This window comes from Varanus komodoensis, unplaced genomic scaffold (genome assembly GCF_004798865.1).
Source record: "Varanus komodoensis strain SLA01 unplaced genomic scaffold, ASM479886v1 scaffold18_3, whole genome shotgun sequence".
Taxonomy (NCBI): domain Eukaryota; kingdom Metazoa; phylum Chordata; class Lepidosauria; order Squamata; family Varanidae; genus Varanus; species Varanus komodoensis.
The window spans coordinates 7,479,130-7,494,595 of NW_025335549.1; the positions used below are offsets into that span (position 1 = coordinate 7,479,130).

General features: G+C 40.7%; 1 long non-coding RNA gene across 5 annotated transcripts in view; it reads left to right on the top strand.

The window, feature by feature from the left end:
* Positions 1–2,069: 2,069 nt before the first annotated feature.
* LOC123022002 overlaps positions 2,070–15,466 on the top strand; it is a 59,696-nt gene continuing 46,299 nt past the window's right edge. For all 5 annotated transcript variants that reach the window (XR_006414454.1, XR_006414453.1, XR_006414451.1 and 2 more), the window contains exons 1-2: positions 2,070–9,823; positions 12,849–12,953. This is a non-coding gene — a long non-coding RNA (uncharacterized LOC123022002). The remainder of the gene's footprint in view (positions 9,824–12,848; positions 12,954–15,466) is intronic.

Below are 15,466 nucleotides of genomic sequence, written 5' to 3' on the forward strand. Positions count from 1 at the left end.
AGCGCAGTTCCTCACCACCATCCCTCATAAATCAGAAGGTGGTTCACCCCTGGATCACAGTCTGCTCTTCTGTCTATTGTTATAGAATAGGACCCAAGTAATGGAAATCCCTGCTGGTGTCATATTTCCATAGTAGGACAGGTGATGGGGAAAACTGGCATCAGGAGCCACTCCCATAGAATCTGCCAGAAATTAAATGCTGACCAAGCCTCATCCAGCATGAGAGCTTCAGGAAACACAGTTCTGGTGTCTGCTTTTCTGAAGAAGTCTGAAGATAACTCTATTTTCTCTGACACTGAGGATGACTCATCCTCTGAGCCATCCATGTCTCAGAAAGGCACACCATCACCTAACAACCAGGACTACAGGAACCTCCCCAGTCCCATGAAAGACAGTGCCTAAGATAGAGGTCACAGCTCCTTTCAGAGCCATCACTTCCTCAAGGGAGATAAACACAAGAAATATCAACATTAGCATCATGAGGACATGCTCACAAGCCATGAGAAGTGACCTGATGGCCTGGGCTAGCCAGTATGAATGAGATGAGAATGAAGAGTGAATAATGAATGCTGGTATCCTTGCAGAGAAAAGGACAGTCATAACCTGAAGTAATTTCCCATTAAAGAGATTAGAAACGATTCTACAAGGAATTGTTATCATTGTCCTGAGCGATCCCCGTAAGTCAAACATTTGGAAATTACCCCATCAGTAGCAGCCAGGGAACACAGAAAAAGAACACAGCTTTTACACACAGAAAACAAACAAGGTCAAGTAGCAAACAGCAATAGTCAAGGCCATCAAGAGCAACCAAGCTTCTACCAAAGAGTTAGCATAAACCTGAGAAAGTAGGAACCTCCCAGTTCCCTGAGAAGTAAGTCTAAAAGGAACTTAGAACATGGAAGTGGGAAAGCTCTGAACATAGACATGGCTACCCAGACTGGAACATGAAATACCAGCTCCCTTTCCCCCCAGGCTAAGCCTCTGTTAGGAGTCTACTGCATGGAATAAATGACAGACAGGACCTCCTCCCTGTCTGTTATTTTCTCTCTGACTACAAAGATATTAGTGAGAAGGCTAGTTACTTCTTTAAAAAATTAGAGTAAGCCTGGGATCTATCAGAATATCTGCTTCCTTGCAGGGTCATTTTGCTTTCTAGGTGTTGTGTTCTGTGTGGGTGGGGGTGGGAGTGGGGGGTTAGCTAGAAAGCTAGAAAGCATTCCTCTCTGGAAAAAATCAGTTATATCCCATGGGTATCCAAAGGCAAGCACCCCCATTTTGAGGTGTATTGTTCCCCAAGACCACCTGGGATCACAAGAGCTAGAGACAATTCCTTGTCTGCAGTACTATGGAAAACCAAGTTGGTCTCCAAGGAATTGCTGGAGCAAGATCCTGGTACAACACCGAAATGCTAGCATCTAGACTCAGCTCTCTGCACTGAGGGCCAGGGTCTTGAAGCCTTCCACCCACCCTGCATTGCTGCCAAGTTTTGCCAGTACCCCTTTGGGGGCACAGACTAGAATTAGAACTGGACAGCTTGCTGCAGTCTTAGAGCCAAGTTTCTTTAATAGACTGTGGATGGCAAGTGAACCCGCTGAGAAAGCTTTTTGTCACTGATATTTGATAGTAGGTAGCTAAGAAGTACATGCAGTCAGTCTCTAACTATAGCCTTATAGTTTGAGAGAAGATAACAGAAATGGGGGAGGTCTTTTCTGTCAGTGGTTTTATGCAGTATACTCTCAACAGCATTCTGAAAGATTTGGCAGATTCATGCACAATATAATTTAGAAAACCATGACAAATATTCAACACTTAAACATAGGCTGTTTTTCTTTTTTGAAAAGCTTAAAACACACATGCCAAATCTCAAGAAGAATGAACAGAGCTTGGCTGGCATTGTCCTGTCTCTTTCCTCCATTGCAGAAATGAGTTGGGACAGGCAACGTTGACTTGGCCAAATTCCTTTTGTCCTTCTGTGAAGGTCAACTGCTCCAGCCAGCTTATCTGTCCCCACCTCCCTCACATGATAGGGGAAGGAGAGAGGGAGAGGAAAGCCAAGCTTGTTGAATTCACTTGACCACAGAGATCAAATATAGCATTCAGAGTGGAGCTGGGGAGACCTTCTGAAGATTTGTCCATGTCCTCTGCAAAAGAGCTCAGTGTGAATTCTTCTGAGAAGGTAAAGTTGAAATCTGTACTTTTGAAGCTAGGTTCCACCCAGAGTCACTTTGACCTCTGCCATGTCTGAATCATCATTAAGTGAGCTTTCCAGGCTTCGGCACATAGATCTATAAAGCCTGCTTCTAGACTTCTCCCGTTCCCATGCTTTCTTTTTCTGAACACATTCAAGGTGTGGATTGTCAGGCTCCTTCAACAAGACAGTGGATGAAAGGAGAGAGAAGACCTAGGGTTCCTAGATGGCTCTGTGGGACAAGAATCAAGGTTTCTTGGAGGTATCTGACTGAAACAGGCTCCTGGCCTCTGCAATGCACTGGGATTGGATTGAGTGTTGCGCATGTGCATTATCTGGAAGAGGGCTGCATTTTGTTTGTGCATGCATGTTTGCAGGCATATGTGCATGTGAGTCTTCCCCATGCCTGCATACATTCAGTACAGTCCCCAATGTCAAATAGTTTGTGTGCTCAGAGTTTGTGTGATATCAGAGCTATTCAGCCAATAGCAAGCACAGAAGCCTTAATATCTATGCCTTTCTATGCCTACTATACCATCAGGTAGATCAGTCAATGGCATTAAAAGAAAGTGAAAGAGGTCAATGACTGAATGGAAGATTTACAAGTTTAAGATCAAGGAAGGGAATGCAGGATGTAATAGAGATGATCTTTCTCCATAGTCCTGTCAAAAATTACATTGAAGCTAATCTTGCCAAGAATGTAATAGCTTGTCAGTTAGACTAGTATGCAATTGATCTTCCATCTCCCAGACCCTTTACTTTTCAAATTTATTTTCTGCTTTAATTGAGAGTCACCTAACTTTCCATAGCAAATGACAAAGAAATTATTATCCATGCTGTCAGTTCAGAAAAAAAGATGGAAGGGGAAGACAATCTGTTGTCATAATCCAATATTCTGAAGCTTCTTGAAACATTGAGGTTGCCAGTAGCACAGACTGATGGTCCCAATTACCCATGGTCTCTCTGCTAGCCAAGGCTGGGGTGCCATGTGACAGACATCACTCAGGGAAAGAGCAGGTTTTCATTGTGACTTTGATAAATATTTTCTGCAGAACTTTGTCTCGTATTAGAAATGAGCTGAAACTACTGACTGGGGCAAAAGTTTGCACACATGTCATTCCATGATCAAAGGCACTGGATAATCACTGGATTTCTCCATTTCAATAATGGCCTGTCTCTGAGGCATTGAAAATTGACCCTGGATAACATTTGAAAAAAAATCATTTGGCATGCTGATAAATTAAATTTGAAAGAGAATTCTTGTTGCTTCTGCTGTTTTATGGTGTGTTTTTCCTTTCATTTATTTTTGTTTTGTTAGGACGAACTCAAATCTCTAGTCGCTTTCAGTGTGTATGATGCTTGACTCTGAGCCTCTGCTTCAGATGTCACTGAAGTAAAAGTTTGTAGCCCCATTTTTAAAGCATTCTGCTTGTGAGTAGCAAGTAAAATCTGATGACAGGTGGAAAGCTGTCGCTTCACATGGAGGTCTGCCTGGTGCTCACGTGGGATAGCATTACTATGCTGAACAAATGTGGTGGCCTTTGCTAATGCGATCAGGCTACCTGTGCTGCTACTCAGCTTTGATTTGACTCTTCTCATGCTCTGGCTCTGTGCCCCCCAAATTCTGGCTACCAGCCTAGGCACTAAACACATCTACTTCATGCACGCACACCTGTACATGTGTGCGTGTGCACACACATACATCAACCCTGCTTGCAGAATAGAGAACATGACAGTGTTGATATTCCTAGCAGTGTCCTCAATTTGCACTCATTCATGATGAGTGATCATCCTAGTCCTCATTTGAAAATAACTGAGGTTTGCAATGCTCTGGCCACACCTCCAAACCATCTTTATTGTCTCCCCAAAGCAAAAACACACCCCAAGCCCACAAAATTTCTTGAGCTGACAGTGGAAGTCCAGCTCATTTGAATTTGGGGGAGCCTGCTGCTTCTGATCTGATGTTCAGAAATGGCCCAAGGCCGTTCCCTCCCATCAAACTTCTGTCTCTAAGATTGGCCATGGTTTGCACATTTTCTGGGTTTTTTTGTGAAGAAATCATGTCTGTGATTTGTGCACATAGATGCAACTTGTGTGAATTGCTATATTTTTCATGTTTAGGACAAATTGTATGAGAACCACTTGCTTTGGGTGCATATTGCACAAATCAGCTGATTTTACCCAAATGGCTATTTAAATATGCAAATTTCTGCCCATTTTAGAAGCAAAAGTCTACCAGCTAGTTTAAATCACAGTATAGCAGGCCAGTGCCAGCATGGAGCTGAGAAGCCAAAATGTGAGGAGAAGGAATATCATGAAACTCTAGCAGGTTTTAATGCCCTTATCAGTTTCCACACACAACCCTATCACACGTGAGTTCACATATAAATGAGCATTTGGCAACAGAAAGACTATGCCATGGTGGGACAGTCATCATGGATGCTCACAGAATCTGAGAGGAATGAAGCCCTGCTCACAGCAGAGTAGACCCATCCCAATTCTGGTTCTGACCATTCAAGAAGGGTTGCTTGCCTCTGGGGATGTATTTGCTTTGAATTCTCAGCATTTTCACATGCATTGATCTGCTTCCATACATTCACATACTGTTTCCTCTCATTTAATAGTAGTATCAACACATTACTAAATCTGCTCCAGAAATCTATATCTTCCAATCCCAAGGCTGGATTTTTAGCTACAAAATCTTGTCTTAGAAAAAGTAGCTGTGATCTTGATTACCTGCACTTGATATGTCTGTGACAAATAAATTGATTATCCCCAAAATAATTGCTTTTGCATCCCATTCCAGACATCCTAGCCTTAGCCCTACTTTATGGCTGTTATTGCTCTTGACCTCATAGCATTGTGGTTCCCTACCTCCACCCCAATTCATGCTCATTTTCCAGTTTTGACATAAGAATCTCCAGTGTCAGCAATTCACCACTCTACATTCAGGCATGGATGTTTCCTAGGAGTTATCCCAAGATAACCATAAACCATACCTACAAAAATGGAATTGTCTGCCTAAAAGGCCCAGTTGTGTGGGACTGGTGTTGGAATACACTCATAGCACCTTAATGTAGAAAATCCTTGAATACTCTTGAACATGGAGTCCTCTCACTGCTTCACTCAGTAATTTTCTATTAAGTGATTCCCCAATTTTTGCAACAAGACTGCCCATAATTTAGTCTTACCCAGGGTTCTGGCATCTTCAGCCTCTGAAGCTTTAATTAAAGATGTTTCAGTCTCTAGTTCTTTTTTTCTTTTTAAATCTGGAGTGTTTTATATCCCACATTGATCAAAATATGAAAACATGCCAAAATTTGAAAATTTTATCATATATGGGACAAAAATGGGACTTGAGATTAAAAGATTCAATGTGGGAGACACAAAACTGACAGATTCATCCCTCAGGTTCAGGGTTTTGTGTCCATTGCTGCCCCACTTTCATTGCTCAAAGTGTACATCATCATTAGTTGATCTGTTAACATTGAAGAACATTTGGGCTAATTACATGAAAAATGTTAACTCACTGGAAAGTGAACTATTGAAGTCTGTGGTTATTCTTCCCCCTTTCTCTCCTGCCCTCCCCCGATCTCTCTCTCCTTTCTTTCCTCATACTCCCAGCTCACCCAAGGTTGGCATCTCTTGAGGAGCAATTAGCTGGGCCATGACAATGATAGTAAAACACGTAGCAATACCATTTCTTCTATGTTAAGTATCATATTTTATAAAGACATCATTGCGAGTTGTCAGCAGCTATTCAGTAAGTGCACTAGCATCTTATTCAACTGAAATGTTCAGGAGAACGGTTTCACATCATTTGAAACATGAATTGTGGCCACATGAACAAGGTTTGCTTGATAAAATGAGCTTTTTTCCAAAGTGTATCCAGATGGGCATTCCTTTTTCCTTTTCCAGATGGTGATGCACAGATCTGTCTGGTTTGCCTTATCCCACATTCATGAAAACAAACAAACAAACCTCAGTCTCTTTTCATCTCAAACGTTAAGAAATTTGAGAATTTTGCTAGATTTTTATGGAAAAAAGAAATAAAATGTTCACTGGTCTACACTGGTAAAGTACAGTATCTGTCCCCAGCATGAAAAGGAACAGGTTATATTTGTCTGCCACTGTGACTTAAAATATGAGGGGTTTGTTAGGAAAATAAAAGAAAAACAAAGAAAAAGAGGTTGCAACCCCAATTCAACCCTAAAAACTTCACTGAATATAAATGATAGAACCCTTGACTGTTAAGAGGTAATCATGCAAAGTCCCAGGCCCATAAGAATAAATCTCTCAGCCTTGGTTTCTACTGTGAGATGAAGAAAACAAGATGAGGAAACAGAATTTTCAAGTGTGCATAGTATGAGTTCAAAAGGAGCAAAATTCAATGCAAACTTCATTTATGCAGTGCCATTTGTACTCCCAGATAATTCAATAGTAAATATATTTCAATTGCCTGAGTCATTACTGCTACTAATAAAACTTTTACAATGAAGTTTTCTTCTGTTAATATGATCTTGAATACAAGATCAGAGCAGAATTAAGTGCTTTATTTTGAGAAGAGTTTTCAAATATTTATGCGAAACCTCTCTCTTTCTCTCTCTGTCCTATCTCTGATGTCATCTTGTAATGCAAACTACAGTCATAGAATCATGAATATTTATGTATTGCTTAGCTGGGAAAATTGATGTAAATTAAGCAATTTTAAACACAGGCAATATTTGCTTAAAGCCTGTCTCTTTGTAAAACTCTCCTTAATATGATGTTGTTTCCTGGACTCTGTGAGGAAGCTTTGGAAGCACTGGAAGCTCTTGAACCCAGCGCAAAGCAGGAAGCTTGATGCTTTCACACATTTGGTGTCGAATGTTTGGTATCTCATTTGCATGCAAGCTGCAAAGAAGAATGATCACCTTAAACAGTGATTAAAAATTAGGATTGGCAGTTATGGCCAAGTAAGCCTCTTTGCTGATCAATATGCAGTCTGAGGCAGGGACTAATTCCTCCCCTCTTTGGATTACATTTTGCATTGAATGAGCTCTAGTTCACATGGAACTTTTCTTTAATCAGTAGAATCCAGACACCAGTCTCAAAATATAGTGAACTGAAAGGTTAAAACAATAGCAGCACAGTCAATGCAGCAGCATATCTATTCAGAAAAGTCCCATTGACTTCATCAGGATTTCCTGCCAGATGTAAATACAGGATTTTAGCATAGTGCATTAAGGGTGGGGGGCAGTCTGTTAAAATATTTGTTTTTAAAGTGAATACAATACATTACAACCTCTGTGTGTATATCAAGGAGGCTTCAGGAATTTCAGTATCTGAAAATTCTATATCAATTAATTTGATCCACAGTTCCTGGATCAACAGCTGCATTGCAACTTCATTATTCACTGGAGACTGCACTGCCTGAATATTGCAATTCAGTTCTTGGCTGAGAAAGGAAAAAAAATCAAACTGCATCTTGACATGTATGCTTTAATGCAAAATATGCTTGGATATGTATTTGCATGAACTTTTTGAAGTGAATTTACAGGAAAAAACATCACATATTAATGTGGAAACTGGATGAGCTGCTTCACAGCTGCAAAACTGATATTGTATGGATCTTCTGTAGGTGCTCTGGACATATTTATTGGCAATTAATTTACAAAATATTCAGAGGAGTTGGGGTCCTTCTTCCAAATTTTCTGAAGAGCTGCAAAGTTATCCCAAAATCATGAACTGCATGAAAGGTTTTATATTTGAAGTTAACAATGCTTTGCCTTCCAAAGGCAGTAGATATTTATTTTCTGCTGTCAGAAGCCTCTGCTAAGTAGACAATGCAATTTCTCTTTATACAACTTGTCAGTAATGCTCTGTCATCACAAAAGAGCAGTTTCCGGAAGTTGTGGCATTTATATGCCACAAACGAAGTTGTGGACAGGCTTGGGAACAAGTGACAAGCACAAAGTTGTGCTGTGGAATCTTAATGCAAAGTACAACCTTAGAAATTTTGTCATTTACAAAAACAAAAGGAAAAGAAAAACAAAAAACAACCTCAATATCATCTACAGGATTAGAATAAGCAGATCATTTACCAACACATAAGCCCACAGTGAAACTTTGGAACATGCAGCTGATAGCGATGACAGATCCTGTAATTCTTATCCTGTTTACAGTTGCATCTCATGCCCTAAACCAGGTTCAAATTCCTCCCAGGAATAAAATAATGCCACTGTTCATCCCACATTATACCTGAGCTAAGGAAGGTTGTACGCTTTCATGAGGCTGAATCCCTGTCTATGCTCCATCTGAGTAACCTGCAGAGTTCAGGAATTTCCACGAAGAATCATGACAGACTCTGTGACCCCAGTCCCTACCCACCTAACAGCATGGTCTTGAGGGTAAAACTCAGGTTAAGCACCAGAAGACACAGTGCCCATTCCATACTGAGGAGGAGAATGAACAACTGAAGCATACTATGTATCAAAGGAAGGAAAGCCAAAGGAGGGAATTGGAGCAGCAAGGCCAGGAGTACCTCCTTCCACCCAGAAGCTTGTGCTCTATTGGTAACTTCTTGGCTAGGTGGCTCCCGGTGTTCCTTGAACAGCCCTGGCCAAGTTATCCCTCTAACTCTAATATGCTGTTTCCCAGACTCTCAAGTACTGATGAGGAACTAAAGCCTGACAGTCCAGGTTTAGTTGGTATGGGGCAAGCATCACCCCCATTATTGCCCCATTTCCAAGGACTCTTGCCCAAGTGTGTACTTTGAAAACCTCCAGCAGAGATGCTTTGGCAGAATTCTTCCACCAGAATTTAATCTAGTTGTTACTTGTTAGCAGCTGTTAACTGTTGTTCTGCAGGATTGCACTATGTTCTGGTTTTAGCTGTCTGGCTGTAAAAGTGTGGTTTTAAATGCGGGTTTAATTTTTAATGCAATTTTATGATGTTTTATTGTTTCAATCTATACTGCGTTTTACTGGATTTATTATTCCTGTTCTCTACTCAGAGAGCTTCAGTTATTAGAAGGCATAGAAATTAAATGAATGAATAAATGAGCAAATGAATAAATCTAACCTTTCATTTGGAGTCCTCTATACATACATATAGAAGAACAAGATGACAGAATGACTAGCGTCATACCAGACTACAGGTGGTAGTAGAATATCATATTTGGATGCTTTCACATATAACTAACCAATGTGGGGGGAGAATTTACAATAGAGTCAATGAACAAGTCAGAAGAAAGGTTTTAGACCAATTCATTTTCTACTTGTGAGCAGTTGCTTCATTACAATTAATGTAAAAATCTAAAATTTGACTCTTCACGAGAATTTTGATGTGCTATTGTCCATTCTATCACCTGATTACCACTTCATTCTGAATCACATGAGGAACAGACCCTGGCTGCAATAAAAGTAGCTTTGATACAGAGACCGAGCAAGAGTGAAAGAGAGATTGTGTGTGGCTGTAGAAGACTATCCTTGGGGAGAAGTCAACATGTGGATGAAAAGTAAATACTGGGGAAGCACATGCATTGCATGCAGGGCATTTCAAGTTCAACTGCTGGAAATGCTAATTAGAGGAATCAAGTAGAAGGTGCATGAAAAATCCTCTGCATGTGACCTGGAGAAAACCTTACCGATTCAAGTAAGTAATCCTGCTCTAGATGGATGAATACTTAGATCTTCTGAAGGGTGGGTGTTCATTTCAGTAGCCATGGACTAGTACAATCAAACAGCATTCATTCTTCATTGGACCCAGGGAAGTTATGGTTTTTTTAGGGTTTGTTCCTAGTAAAACTGTGGTTTGACTCCACTTTTAGTCATGCTTAAAGTAAATCCATTGAAATGATCATGATCCAACCATGTTTGCACCATAGTTTAAAACCATTAAAATATGAATTGGGCTCAGAGGCATATAAACAGCCTATGCAAGCAGGCCAGAATTTGTCTTATATGTTTGTTCATTCTAGTTTTAACATATAACACTTTTAAAAAGGGTTTCAGTGAAAACATTCTTTATTATAGTCTTGACATGATCATGAACTCATTTAGACAAGCCATTTTATGAGACAGCCAGTCACCCACCTGCTTGATAAAATGGTATTTATACTGGACCAAATGGTTGCAGCAATGACCCTATAAGGCTAGAACACAAGGAGAACCCTTCTGAAGGAGTCCAAACATAAGTCTAGTCTAACAATCTCTTGTTCACAATGCCAACCATATGCTGCCAGGAATGCCAGAAACAATGAGCAATTGGAAATATACTTGCTCATATACATGGAGCTTGCATATAACTCTGATGATCTGTACCCAAGGTAGGTGTGTGAGGGAGACATTCATTTCATTTCATTTTTGTTCAATATTTACTCAGTTCACACCTTTCATATAGAAAATGAACTCAGACATATCCATGATCAAATGACATCTATTTCTGAGCATGCAGTATTATTTGATAACTCAAAATGTGTTCAGCAGCATTTGTATTCTGAAAAATATGCATACTTTTGAAGAATGTGCACCATTGATGCATGCACGTGGAAATACACGTGAAATACGTGTGGATTTTCACTGTGTGTGGGGAACTCACTATCTGATAAGTGGAATTTGTAGTTTTAGTGAGCCTGGATTTTGCTGATTCATACATCCCTAAGCCAAAGCAATGCATGTGAGATGCTTTGAGGATTTAAGAACAAGGGGAAGGCTGTGAGTCTTTGACTCATTGAATGGATATGGCAGAGAAATGGCTAAAGCCTCTGTACACATACTGGGCCCCCAAAAGAGATGCTGGCTGAAGCATCTCCAGCTGGAGCCATGTCACAGGAACAAATACTGTCAGGGTCTGTTGGCTACTGCCTGACATCAACTGGCCACTGAAGATCTCAACAGAGGTGTTAGCTTCCCCTTCTCTGAAATAAGATCACCACTCTTGCCATAGAAGCACAGGAACACAACCATTCCAGATTTCATTATTTGGTAGTGGCTTCCCAAGGTTGGAGCAGAGGTCAGTCCCATCACTGGAACTGATCTGCTCCTTTTAAAGGGAAAATGCCTGAGAAAGAATGTGAGAATTTAGCATGTAGCCACTGTTTTCCTCCACTGAGGTAGGGTCTTTTCCCATAGACAACATCAATTCAGACTCAGCTACAATGAATAAAATACCTGGGAAATTCCCAGTGCCACAACAATGAAAGCTTTGCCCATCACTGAAGAGACATATACAGATCTTCCATGCTGTTGTTTTCAATAGCTGTCAGGAAACACACCATTGCATAAGCATTATTATCAACCTGCACAAACAAAAGCATCTTGGAGGGAACAGCCTTCATTGAAAGCAAAGCAGCTACTTTGAATTGACACCTTTTTCAACGCATGTCTGTGTTTATCCTTGCTGCTATCAATTGCTCCCATTGATTTCCTTCGTATATTCACAGGAACAGCTGCTGATGTGAGTGAATGAATTAAGTCTTTACTGTTTTGTTCTCCTGTTATCCTGGCAAAGGGGAAAGCAGCTAAGCAAGGAGCTGATTGATTTTCCATGTGCATCAACAGAATTTTGCACAAAGTTCTAATCAGTCTAAACCGTGCATTTCCCTAGGTTCTGTTGTCACCATGCAAGTTTCCTTGCCTTCATCGATAGAAGTGAATGGTGGAGCAAATAAATACAGAAATGGTGGTTTAGAAGGACAGGATATTTGTTGTTGAGAAGTTTGTTGTCTTGTGCATCCATGTGGGCAGAATATTTCATTTTACTATCAATGCAACTCTCCCTTCTTTCTGACCACATCCCCCCAGCTGCAAATCTGTGAGATGGCATCCTTCAATCTGATGGGTATTATGCTTGTAGGACATTTTCTACACTAATCCAGAAGGGGTCCTTCCTAGTCTCTTAGCATAATCACCATCAGTGCAAACTTGGAATGTGAAGGAATTAAGCTGGGGAAATGATGCAAGAGGTCAGTCAGAGAGACTGCAGCATGAAAAATGGGGAGGCAATACCCTATAAAAGGAATTGTGATATTTGATTTGAGGACAAATGTTTGGACATCTGCAGCTCATACTGTGGTAGCATTATTTTGAAAGGAAATGCGTTTCTGCCAAATCTAGCATTCTTTCCCGTTAAAAATCTCAGCCTCTAGATCACACGACTGAGGTAGCTGTCAGTCTATCAAGTACTTAGGAGCTCAGCTAAACTCTGACTCTTTTTCAAACAACTTATCAGCTTGCTGGGAGCTCTCCTAGATACTGAAGGCTCTGCTTTAACTCCCAGCTAACTGATACATGCCATTTGGCACATTCTGTTTCAGTTACTTCCACACTCTGTGATTCATCATTTTCCAGAATTTTGTGGCACTCAGCCAGACTCTACAGAATGGCACAGCAATATCCATTAATATGAAAGAAGGAGCACCCCCATTTACCTGTCCTATCACTGTAAAGAACAATGATTGATTCAGAAACGACTGCAGCCTGGACTTCTGTTAAAAGTTCCATTGCAACAGTTAAGACTAAAGTTGAAGCACAGTTTCATCAAGTCAGATTCAAAGCTATCAGCTGATCCCTTTAACCACTCCGCTAAAACTGCATCCCTTAATTTAACAACATATTTGTTTGCTCCAATTCAATCATTTCCTTATACCAAAATGTCTATATGCTATTAACACTTACAGGGTTTGCTCTTGCTGTTTCTAGTGGAACACTGCCATCTAGTGATTTCACTGGCCAGAGGCTGTTGGCTGTTGCCATGCTGATCTGACTATCCACAACCAGTTTAGGTATGTACCGCAATTGTTATTTGACCAAAATCCATTAAGGGTCTTGGTTAAGTGTTGAAAAAGCACCATTCCCTGTCATTAGAGAAGGGCATGGATTCTATGAAATATCTAAGCAGCAAATTTTACCTTGTCATGTCTGAAGGTCACACTCATGCAAAATTTAATGTTGACTCTCAGCTTTGATAAGAGGCATGTATGTGCTGCATTCTGATATTCTTCAGAAAAAAATAAAAAAGAAAGAGTTGAATGATGGAGCAATACCATTTGGCAAAGAGAGAGAGAGAGAGAGAGTGGGCAAAGAATGCCTTAAAGGGTCCCTTCTGATCTGAATTGGTTAACATTAATTGACACTGGGTATAGACAACCAAAAGAAAACCAATGGGGGTGAACCACAATGCAACTGGAAAAATCCAGAAATCTTTTTTTGAAGTATAGCACTCTGTTCTGGATGCAATTGAATCCAAGATCTTCCTATGAGGGAAGTGAGAAAAGGTGAAATGGGAGCACATTTTGCTGTTCCTTTCTTCATTGGAATTAAAAGTAAAACACCATGTAAACAGAAATGAGAGCAAGACCAAATGTGCTTTGTGGTGGAGATTGGAGAATCTCAGTGAGGTTGAGCATCCCTGATTATTAGCCAATATTTAAAGCTAACAAGAAAGGATTTATATCAGGAAGTGGTAGTCTACTGCCACTTTTGTCTTCTAGTTCACTGGCTCTGGAGCTACCAGAACTGTCACCAGGAACTCACCCAAGCACATAGGGTGGAGAACTCCCAGGATTCACAGGTTAGTAGGTTCCCTGTGCAATGAAGCTTTACTGGCTCATCAGTGCCAGGCCAGGCACTGGTTCCTTTTGACCTGGAAGGATAAGAAAGGCTTCTAGATCACAGGTCTCAACAATTTCAGCTGTACTTAACTCCTGAATGCAACTCTGTGACTGCCTACAACCCAGCACTGGCACAAGTGGGCAGTGTCATCTTCTGGCTGTCAGGCAGCATCTAGACAGCCACAGGACTTTTCTGGTTCCAGTCTATGAGGTCAGAAAATCACTTGGAGCTCATGATCAAGGACCCACTCCTGGATCCCTCTTCCCTCACTTGCAGAAAGAGGTATACCAGCTGCTTTTTTGATGTCAGGAGAGCAACTCTGAAGATGAGCTGCTGGGGGCATTTCAGGGTGACAGGGAGGGATGAAGCTCAACCTTGCCAAATCTGATAAGCCCTGGTGGTTCTCAACCTTCTTCTCTCCCACTTATAAATGCTGCACTTAGAGGTCTGAAGGAGTGAGAGGAACAGGGCAGCATTGCCTGTGAGCTCCTCCTGCCCTTCCTAGGCTGCTTGTACTTCTTAGTTCAGAGGGTTGTAGGTATCCCTAGAAAAGGGTGGCCCTCATGTCTTAACCTAGGAAGAACCAGCAGATAATTCAAGATCATGGTTTAAGGAAGTCCTGTTCAATCCTATGGTTTCAGGCCACAGCATCAAAACTCCACATATGAAAGACTATAGGGGAAAGGCTGCAGCTCACTCCTACAGTGCATGATTTGCATTCAGAAGGTTCTAGGTTCAAACCCTGGTGTAAGATCCAGGCATGAATGGAATAGGCAGAAGTAAGCTAGATGGGTCAATGATCTTCTCAGTAAAAGGCAGTGTTTGATATTCTAAAGCAAAGGATAGGCATTAGTAGCTAACTCTGGCATGGAGACCTCCTAGCTCCTATCATGTCCAGATATCATGGACATGGCCAATGGTCAGTTAATGTAACTTGGAGTCTAACAATAGGTAAAAGCTCCCAGATACTCCATCCTAGGTATTCTATTCCCAACCACTTCATTCTACTACCTTCTGATCTATTTTTGCTACATTTTCCAATTCTTTGCAATAGCTAGAAGTTTTAAACTGACAAGCTTAGCAGCCATTCTTAAGAATTTGCAGTTTCATTAAAGTGCTTTTTAAATCAATATTATTTAGAAGATTTTGTGAGGAAGGAAGGAAGAAGGAAGGAAATGGAGGGGGGAGGGAAATAATGTTGCTTTTTTAGGCAGAATCTCATTTGTTGGGACTTAACAGAAGGCTTGTCATTTATTAGTTCTCTTCCAACTGTGCAGGAGGTCCATAAAGCAATTATTTTCCATTGGCAAGTCATGGTCACATTATTGAACAATTCCATTTCTCAAACAAGATAACTTAACTCATTAGCATTTCTATTGGCTCAACTAATGAAATGCCAGACTTCTCAATCCCCATGTCAAAATAAAGACAAACAGCTTTGGAAGCATTTATTGATTGTGGCAAGACGCATTATTTCTTCTCATCCTCGGACTTTGTTTTGGATCACTTAAGGACCAGGTTAAAAAATAACAAAATAGCAGGGACACAAGCAACTGAATGGCTAAGAAGTGTTCCAAGGCTTGTACATGCATGTATGTATGGATGGAAAAAATCATTGATATTTGCACTTCTAGAAATTCTCTGAAATTCACTTTTTCAACCTGCTTTTCTTTTGGATCTAGTG